Below are 10,471 nucleotides of genomic sequence, written 5' to 3'. Positions count from 1 at the left end.
GAGGAAGCCTTCTAGGGGACTCAAGTTTTGAGGCTCCGAACTAACCTTGGTTAGCACTGGCTCGAAGGAGAAGGGGTTGGGTTAGAGTTCCGAGGGTATCCTAACCTCGATACTTGGAAAGACGCGTTCGGTCCAAGTACGAGGCGGCCCCGACGAATCTCTCGCTAAAAGGTGTCTTGGGAAGATCCGCTCGGCCCAAGCCCTTGGCTAACAACCCCCTCGAAGCCTTTCCTAACATAGGATTAAGTCACACCCGCAGGGTCGACCGAACCTATTCAAAAAATATCGACGCGTCAACTTGTCCAAGTATACGGTGACCTTCGCTATAAGGCCGGCGTACACGCCCTACTTTTATACTCGTACTTGTGCCATCAAGCATTGGCACCCCTTACTCTAATTATTGTCGAGAAGAACAACAGTGGCGCCGACCGTGGGGAACCCTTGCCGCAATTGAAGATTTAATGGCCCCGACGAAACCTACATCATTGGGTCTCCAACTTGCCGCGAAGTCTACACGGTTGCAAACGAAGAAAGCAAGTGCCTCGGGGGCTCTCGAGGAAAAGGAATCCTCACCAATCTGGACGTCGCCGCAAGCATGGTCGCCCCGACAGAAGTCGCGGTCGCCCCTTCGCTACCGGCCGTCCCGGAAGGAACCGAGGTGTTCGAAACCATCATAGGCGGTCCCTCGACACTCACCAACATGGTGGTAAGGATCGGCGAGCTGCCTACGGTTGCCGCCCCCGCAGGGGATATGGAACTCGGCATGCCTCGCTCGATGGGCTTCACGCCACCTTTCCTACAACCGGTAGTGACCTTGCCCTCGGAACCTACAAGAGGAAACAACGTGGCGTCGGGAGGATCCGTGCCGGAAAACCAAGGAGTCCTGGCCTACGACCCCTCCAACCCGGGATTGCCTCCATTGGCGCTCGCCGCGATCGCCCATGGAGCTCCTTGTTATCATCCCTATTGGGGGCTTCCGCCGCAAGGCGCTCTCCAAGTCGCACACGCTCAGCATCATCCTCGCTTTGCGAGTGCCCCGCAAGCGCCCCTCGCTCCCCCCATCGGGGTCGAGCAAGGTGGCAACCAGGTACCCCCTCAAGCTGCGCCTCGCGGGAAACGAGACCCCAGCGTACATGGGAACGAGCAAGTGGCGGAGTCCGGAGCCCGTGCCGGCGGCGACAGGAATTCCCGTCGACGCTCCGACCCCCCAAGAAAACGCCGAGATCACTCTCCGAGCAACCCCTCTAGCGACGAAAGCGAGGGAGGACCTCGCCACCGAAGGAACCAAAAGATTCGGCCGACTCGCAACCCGCTCACGCGGGAGATCCAAGACTCGCCTTTTCCGCCAAGATTCAAGCCGCCTACAATATGGCCGTATGACAGGGAATCGAATCCTCTTCAATTCTTGGACGTCTACTCCATCGCAATACGGGCCGCCGGGGAAGGACTCGTCGAGATGTGCAACCTCTTTCCGGTCGCGCTCACCGGAATGGCGCAAACTTGGTTTATAACCTGCGGAATAACTCTGTGCACTCGTGGGAGCGCATCCAAGAGGTCTTCATCGCCAACTTGGAAACTTCAAATAACCCGTGTAGGCTCACGAGCTATACGCTGTGAAACAAAAGTCGGGGGAATCCCTCCGAAGCTTCTTCCATCGCTTTGCGAAGGTGTGAAGCCAAATCGCCAACGCGCCATCGACCACCGTGATCGACGCATGCATGCAAGGTATTCTCTAAGGAGAAGTGAATCGGGCCCTAAGTCGTAACCCACCGAAGACGACCGAGGAGCTCTATCGAATCTTGCAAGAATACGCCCTCTGCGAAGATGGGGACGTCGCCCAAAAATACGCGCCACGCGCCGCTCCCGAAGGAGCTCCCTCGTCCGACAAACCCTCTGCGCCTACTTCGTCTTCTAAGAAGAAGAGGAGGTGGGGAAAAAGGCCCCCGGCGACCAAGCCCAGAAGATCTTCGCCGTCGAAGGACAGGCACCATCCCAAAAGACTTGGCAACCCAAGAAGCCACCTCGCCCCGTCGAGGGAGGAACTGGGAGATGCCTCATCCACAACTCGGCAAGCCACAACACCGAAGAGTGCAACACTCTCATCGCGGTTCGCGAAGAGTTTCAGGCACAAATGCAAACCCGGCGCAAGGATGAGAAGACAGCCGAGGCTCCACGCCCCGCCAACGTCCTTGTCGCTGACCCAGCACCCAAGGAGGATAACCTCCGGTCCAGGAACCCACACATCACGTCATAGTGATACTCGGGGGCTCCGCCACAGGACGGGATCAAAGCGGCAACGCAAGGAGTTTGCTCGCAAAGTCAACATCGTGGGAACCTTCACCCCGACACCACCACCCAAGTGGGCGAGCGTGCCAATTGCCTTCACCGAAGAAGACGCCAAGGGGATGCGCTTCCCACATGACGACGCCCTCTTTGTGATGGCGATTGTCGCCAATTGCGAGCTCAAGAAGATTCTTGTGGATGGCGGAAGCTCCGCCGACATCCTATATCTGAGCACGTTAAAGAAGCTGATGGAGCCACAAGGGGGGGATACAAGAACGGCTCACTGCAGACATCCCTTTATCCCCTCACTGGCTTCGTGCTGGGGAAATCCATTCAGCCGCTCGGACAAATTGAGCTCCTCACGACCTTCGGAGACGCCACAAACCATCGGACCGAGCTCGTGCGCTTCGACGTGGTGGATATGGAGGCCTCCTTCAACGCCATCCTCGGGAGGACGACGCTAAACCGAGTCTGCGCCGCCGTCCGCCACAACTTCTTGTGCATGAAGATCCCGGGCCCAAAGGGCGTGATAACGGTCCGCGGCGAGCAATCTTCCGATAGGAAGACACTGTACCGGCCATGAGACCAAGTGCACCGAAAAGGGAGAGTCATCCAAGAGCATCAACATGGTTTCGAACGCGGGAGCATCCGAGACCGATCACCCGGAGCGCTACATTCCTAAACCCCTCCCCGAAGGAGAACTCAAAGAAGTACGCATCTCCCAAGATGACGCTACGCGCACGGTGAGGATTGGAGCCGACCTCCCGAGTAAATCGAGGAAGAACTTGTCGACCTGCTTCGAAAGAATTCCGACCTCTTCGCTTGGTCGCCTTCCGACATGGGAGGAGTCCCGCGCGACGTCATGGAACATTGCCTCGCCGTGAAACCCGACAAAGCTCCTGTAAAGCAAAAGCTCCGGAAGCTCTCCACCTAGCGAAGCGAAGTCATCAAGCAAGAAATCGCCAAACTCTCCAACACCTGTCTCATCCGAGAAGTTTGTCACCCTGAGTGGTTAGCCAATCCGGTCTTGGTAAAGAAAGCCAACGGCAAGTGGCGAATGTGTGTCGACTTTACCGACTTGAACAAGGCATGCCCCAAGGACGACTGCCCGCTCCCTTGGATCGACCAACTGGTCGACTCCACTGCAGGATGCGAAAGGTTGAGATTCTTGGACGCCTATTCAGGGTATCACCAAATCCACATGGCCAAGAAAGACATGGAAAAGACCAGCTTCATCACTCCCATCGGCACTTTCTGCTATTCAGGAATGCCGGCGCAACTTTCCAACGCCTCGTCAGCCTCATCCTCAAAGAAAAATTGGGGAGAAACGCCGAAGTCTACGTTGACGACGCCGTCATCAAAAGTCAAATTGCGAAGACCCATCCCAAGGACCTGCAAGGAACCTTCGACAATCTCCGCAAGTATGGCGGGAAGCTCAATCCGGAGAAATGCGCATTCGGACTTCGAGGAGGAAAACTCTTGAGCTTCCACGTCTCTCAGCGAGGGATCGAGGCCAACCCGGAGAAAATCCGGGCCATTATGGAGATGAGCCTCCTCGCTCCGTCAAAAATGTGCAACGCCTAGCGGGAAGAATGGCGGCCTTGGGGCGATTCGTCGCTTGGTCAGCCGAGAAGGGTCTTCCTTTTTTCAAAACCTTGAGAAGCCTCGACAGCTTTGAGTGGACCGACGAAGCTCAAAGGGCCTTCGAAGAGCTTAAGACCTATTTGTCGATCCCTCCGCTTATCACGAGCCCAATGCAGGGGGAGCCTTTGCTCCTGTACCTTGCCGCGAACCCAGTCGTCGTAAGCGCATCACTCGTGAAGGAAGAAGACGGGTCACAACGCCTAGTATATTACGTGAGCGAAGCCTTGGAAGGAGCAAAGGGTTGATACACCCAGATCGAGAAGATCGCATACGCCCTCCTCATGGCCTCTCGAAAACTTCGTCATTACTTCATGAGCCACACCATCATGGTGCAAACTATCTTCCCACTCAAGGAAGTCTTCGGCAATAAAGAGGCCACTGGAAGAATCGTCAAATGGGCAATGGAATTGGCCCCCTTCTCGCTGGAACTCACAGCGAGAACGGCCATAAAATCCCAAGTCCTGGCTGACTTTGTGGCCGAGTGGCAGGCTCCACTAACCCCGCCGAAAGAAATCGCATCCAAGACCGAGCCTCCCGAACCACATTGGATAATGAGGTTCGATGGCTCCAAGCGCCTCGACGGCGCGGGGGTTGGAGTCATACTCATCAGCCCCGAAGGCAAGATCTTGGAGTACGCCGCGCATCTTGACTTCAACGCCACCAACAACATGGCATAATACGAGGTGCTACTCCTCGGGCTTCGACTGGCCAAGGCCATGGGAGTCCGACGCCTTCTCATCAAGGAGACTCCCAACTGGTGATAAACCAAATGGACAAGTCATACCAATGCCTTGATGAAAGGATGAAGAAATATATCGAAGAAGTTCGCAAGATGGAACGGTATTTCCTGGGCATGGAGGCGCGATGCATTCCACGAGGAGAAAATCACCTGGCCGACAGGTTAGCCCGAATGGCCGGTTCCAAAGAACTGCTGCCGCCCGGTGCATTTTTCGAAGTAATCCGCGCCCCATCCATAAAGTAAGATGCCGATGCCCTTGACGAAGCTTCAAAGACCAGCATGGTCATCGACACTCCACCCTCTTTGATGACACCGATTATCCGCGCTTTGAAAGGCGAGGTGCACGAAGAAGCGGAAGGCCCAAGCGCCAAAACTCTGCTCGCAAAAGCCAAGATGTACGTCCTCCTTGAAGGCATCCTATACAAGAAAGGAGCAGCCGCATTGCTTAAATGTATAACTTCTGACCGAGGAGCCGAGCTCCTCACGGAAATCCATTGAGGAATATGCGGCCACCATCTTGCGCCAAGAGCCACCGCGGCAAAAGCCCTACGTCAGGGATTCTATTGGCCCACCATGGTGCAGGACGCAATCACCATATTGCGGAAATCCATGAGCCCGTGACTTTTCTGAAGAACATCCCGATAACATGGCCATTTGCACGCTAGGAAATGGACCTTCTCGGGCCTTTCCCCACATGCAATGGGGGCTGCAAGTAACTCGTGGTGACGATTGATTACTTCTCCAAATAGATAGAAGCAGTGCCGCTTGCCAGGATCACGTCACAGGTCGTCCAATTTTTTTTCTAGGAAAACATCATATGCCGATATGGCGTCCCGCGAGAGCTAACCATGGACAACGGCAAACAGTTCAACTGTGCGGAATTCATCAAATTCTGTGAATGCCTTGAGATCAAGCTGCACTTCGCATTCGTAGCTTACCCCAAGAGCAACGGCGCATGTGAAAGGGAAAATGGACTAATCCTCCAAGGACTCTGCCGAAGGATAGAGCACACGGTTAGCAAAGCAAAGAGAGCATGGGGAGATGAACTCGCTAGCGTGGTTTGGGGCATACGCACCTCCGTAAGCCGTTCCACAGGCCGAACACCATTCTCCTTGGTGTATGGAGCCGAAGCAGTTCTTCCCGCCGAGATCGAGTTCCGCTCACCTCGGGTCGAAAGGGTCCAAGAAGACACCTCAACCGCCTTCATCGAAAATGAAAAGCATCACAAGACGGCCGTCAATCTTGTGGAAGAAGCTCGTGACAAAGCCCTCATGAGGCACGCCGTCTACGAGCAAAGCGCCGCACGCTTCTACAACACAAGGGTGCGGGAACGAGCCTTCTCCCAAGGAGATCTCGTGCCGAAAAATAATGTCGACCTAGAGCTCCAGCGCAAACTCGACCCTAAATGGAAAGGACCATACCGCAGCGCTGCAGTATTGGGAAATGGTGCATACCACCTCGAGAAGATAAAAGGGCAAAACGTTGTCCATGCCTGGAACGGCGGCAACCTCCGGCGTTTCTACGCATAAGGAGGATCTTGAAGAGCAATCCTTGCCGCTCCCAAAAGGAGACTATCAGCGCCCAACCGGCCTTTTCCCTACGAAACTTCGAGGGACCGTAAGCGCCAATGAGGTCATGCTACATAAGGCTTGTAAGTGTCCATCGGGCCATATCTTAAGACAAGGAAGCAAGGATCAATAAAGCAAGTCCTTGAGGAAAAATTAAGAGTGACACGAGACACTCACACGACTCATCGTTGTAAAAGAGCCGCTGCCCCTGTGTCGCTCCCCGAGGAACGCGGAAATGCCTCCGTTGGCCCGAGCATCCTCTAGAAAATGTTCACGGACATAGGTCGCTACTAGAGACTTGTTCCTTGGTGGATCCTAGCGTGCCTCGAGGCCATCCACCAAGTAGAACCAAGCCCCCCGAGGACCCGAAGCTCCTTAAAATGCATTTAAGGAGAACCGTAAATAAGCGAGTTATGCATGAGCTTACTTACCTCGGAAAACCGTGCTACCCGTATGCGAGACGTCGCACACAGGCCTGCATGATAGTAACCGGGTTAAGGCTCCATAATAATCGTGGCAAAGCATAGCTTCCTGAAGTCCGAAGAGGGAAAATTCCGCATGAAATTTCCGGAACGGCAGGTCGAAATGTCCGGATCACTAGCGGCATATCGATAGCGATCCTCATAGGGTACTAGGACCCATGGCTCGTAACCATGACCTAAGGCGCCGAAGCCAAGTCGTACCCCAACGGCGACAGCAATTGATAACACAAAAATGCAATCATAACGAACGATTGCGAGCTGTATAAACTGAAAAAATATAGTACGCCAAGAAACACATGTTGAGCCAAGTTAACATTTCCGATAATGTCGACTACATGGTGAAACATGAGAAATACATGCTGAGCTAAGTTAACATTTCCGATAATGTTGACTACATAGTGAAGCATGAAACACAACAAAAAAGCTGCCTTACAACCTGTACGACTAAAAGCCTAAACATGCTAGCCATGAGGCTGAGTCAAGTGGAGATATGCAACATCGCATAAGTAGGCAGCTGAGGTACATAACCACCTCCGAGGGTGACGAGACTCACACCTCACCGTCACCCTCCTGAAGAGCGGGCTCAAGGCAACGCACGAAGCGTCGAGCTTGAGCGTGAAGAGGAGCACCCTGGTCCGCCAGATACTTCTTTGCCCCGTGAGACATCTAACCCTCAAGTCCACTCATCCCGGCGCCGCCGTCCAGGACTGCCGCAACCGCCGACGAAACAAGTTGGGCACCCGTAGTCAGGAGGCACTTCTTCACGGTAGGCTCAATGAGCTCCACCTGGGAAGTAAGCACCCTGCTCGCCTCATCCACCGTATCATCGTGTCCCTAATCTCGGTGGCCTGAGCAAGTAAAAGCGAAACCACCTCGGGACGACAATCCGGAGGAGCGCGAACACGAGGAGCAAGCATCGGGCCATCACCCACTGCCGCCAACTCCACCTTGAGGGAAGCAGCCTCCGCGCGGGCATGCTCCCTATCAAGGTTGGCCACCACCAAGTCCTCCTCAACTCGACGGGTCCTCACAATATCGTCCTTCTGGCGCTCCTCAGCAAGTCGATCCTTGGTCTCCACGGCCGTAAGCTCCGCCGAAACGCGGGAAAACTTGGCCTCCACGGCCTCGCGCCGCACCCTCTCCGAAGCCAACTCGCTCAAGGCAAGGTAGACTTGGACATTTCCACGTCCAAAGCAGCGGAAAGCGCCCCCACCTGAGTCGGTCGTCGAAAGTGCTCCGTCCCTCGTCTAAGTCGGGGTCTTGCCCTCAAGAACCCCGGGCTCCGCGACCCTCGCACCTAAAAGCAAACTAAGGAGATCATGTCAAAAACATTCGGAAAAAAGAATGACGTCACCAAAAGAGAAGGGCACTCACCCGAGGTAGGAGCATCCTCCTCGGGACGCTCGCAACCAATGGTGAACACCTGGATGCGCACCGCTGGCTCCGGGCGACAACTCCACCACTGAGTCGCTCCTAAGACGAAGCCCCATCTCACGAGTGAAAGCCTCAACCTCATGACTTGAAGGAGGAAGAACTTGCTCAAGTCCAATCTTCCCCTTCATGTGCAGGTCCAAGGTCACCCTCAGGGGGGGACCTCGACTCGCCCACAACGGGATCCGCCAAATCCGCCGGGGTGTAGTCAAGAGAAGGAGAAGGAGTCGGGGGAGCTTTCCTCTTGCATCCACTCGATGGACAAGGTATCTTGGGGACCGGCGCGACAGGCACCGCCAGGCCCAACACCGCCGTTCCCACCTTCGCCTTCCCGCAAGAGTCCCGTGACTTGGACCCCACCGCCAACATCGACGGTGTAGCCAAGCAGGAGTAGTGATCACCCACTCGGAGAAGGCGACCAAGCTTCGGGTCCTGTCGCATCGGCACCATCTTCCCGAAGCACTTCGCGATGATCTTGTGGCATCCCCCCTCGCTGATCTTGGTCTCATAGTCGTGGTGCTCTGGTCCGTCATACGGACCTATCAGCTGCGCGGCCCACAACGCCGCCCTCTCTTCGGAAAACGTCACTGAAAAAGACAAGCCAAAATTGTTAAGTACCTTCACAAGGGAAAACAATCAAAGCGCGAAGGGGAGAGGAGTGACACTCACGTGTGGTGACGAGCTATGGAGGACGGAAAGATCGAGGGATCCCAATCTCGGACCTCGGACGGCTCCTCATCATGAAGCGCCCCGCCATCACCATCTCCTCCATGAGGTCACGAAAGCTCCTCTCGGCGGACACCTCCTTGATCTTGGCCACCTTCCAAAGGTCGGCCGACCGAGGATCGCCGGGGTGAGCACCTCCCTAAGGTCACCGGCCCCAGAGTGCTGAGGGAGATCACTCGTGTGCCGAAGATGGGTCTTCAAGGCCCGAAGAAGACACCACTGGGACTCCCACTTGACGAACAACCTCTACGCGCTCTTCCCTGGCATGAGCAGGAAGTCGTCCCCAAAGCCGGAACGAAGCCTCAGATTCACCGAACCAAAGGCGCTCAGAGCAAAGTCGTCAGGGGTGAGCAACTCCCTCACCTCCACGGTGAAGTAGAACAGCAGAAGCTTCATCGAAGGCTCCTCGTGAAGTGTCGTCTTACACAGCCACCTGAAAACGTTCAACCTCACGATCGTCGATGGGTGAAGCTGGGCCAACTCATTGCCGTCGTCTCCAGGAACTCCAGCAAGAAGGGGTGAAAAGGCACACACAGGCCGGCGTGGAACCAAGCCGAGAATGCCACGATGCATCCCGGACGCCGGCGATGGTCGAGCCTCACGTCGTCGCCATCAGGCAGGATACCGTCCCCCTTGGGGAAGTATCCCGCCTCCTCCAGCTGGGCAAGATCCTCGGGGCTCATCGACGAAGGAAGAAAGTGGTCATGTACCCAACCTCCACTGTCCACCGGCGCTGTCGGAACCAAGGGAGGACCACCACGAGGGCGGAGGAGACCTTCTTCTTCCGCGACGGTCGGTTCGCCGCAAGCTGCGCCGCGGAAGACCCCCTTGATGGCTCACCAACTGGACGCTTGACGTCGGGTCCTGCCATCTCACCTGCGAAAAAAGATCCGCCAAGAATTAGCAAAGTGTGGAAAGTTCCGAAAGGAATCAACATAAAAAAATGGACCAAGCTCCTTGGGCCAAAGCCCACGCCGCCGAAGCAAAAAGAGGAGGGGGAGCTGGGTTCTTTGGGCCGGAATCCTCGGCCTGTGCAAAAAACAGGAGGGCAAGGCCCCCTAGCGCCGCGCCACTCCTCCCGCGCCGCGCCCCGGCCGTGCTCGTGCTCCCGCCGCGCCGCGCCGCACCCACACCAAGCTCGTGCTGCGCCCCGGCCGTGCCCGCGCTCCCGCCGCGCCGCGCCGCACCTGCACCAAGCTCGTGCTGCGCCCCGGCCGTGCCCGCGCTCCTGCCATGACGTGCCGCACCCGCCCCAAGCTCGTGCTGCGCCGCGCTCGTGCCCGTGCCCGTGCCCAAGCCCGTGCTCGTGCCTGCACCATGCCCGCGCTCTGGCCGCGCCGTGCCCTGGCCGTGCCGCGCTGAGGTCGCCTTGCGTTAAGCCACGCGCGCGCGTCACCTGTGCCCACGTCGTGCCCGCGCTGCGCGTAAGTGGCGCGCGTGCCCGTGCCGTGCTTGCGCTGCTCGAAGCCGTGCACGCGCGTCGCCCGTGCCCACACCATGCTCTGCCAGGCCGCGCGCTCGAGTGCTGCCGACGCTGTGAAGTACTCGCGCCCGTCAGGCACTGCCTCGGTCACGCCCACGAGGCGCCGTGCCCGAGC

The sequence above is a fragment of the Brachypodium distachyon genome, chromosome 2 (genome assembly GCF_000005505.3).
Source record: "Brachypodium distachyon strain Bd21 chromosome 2, Brachypodium_distachyon_v3.0, whole genome shotgun sequence".
NCBI lineage: Eukaryota > Viridiplantae > Streptophyta > Magnoliopsida > Poales > Poaceae > Brachypodium > Brachypodium distachyon.
The sequence above is the reverse complement of the archived record's forward strand: the minus strand, read 5'-3'. Positions refer to the sequence as shown.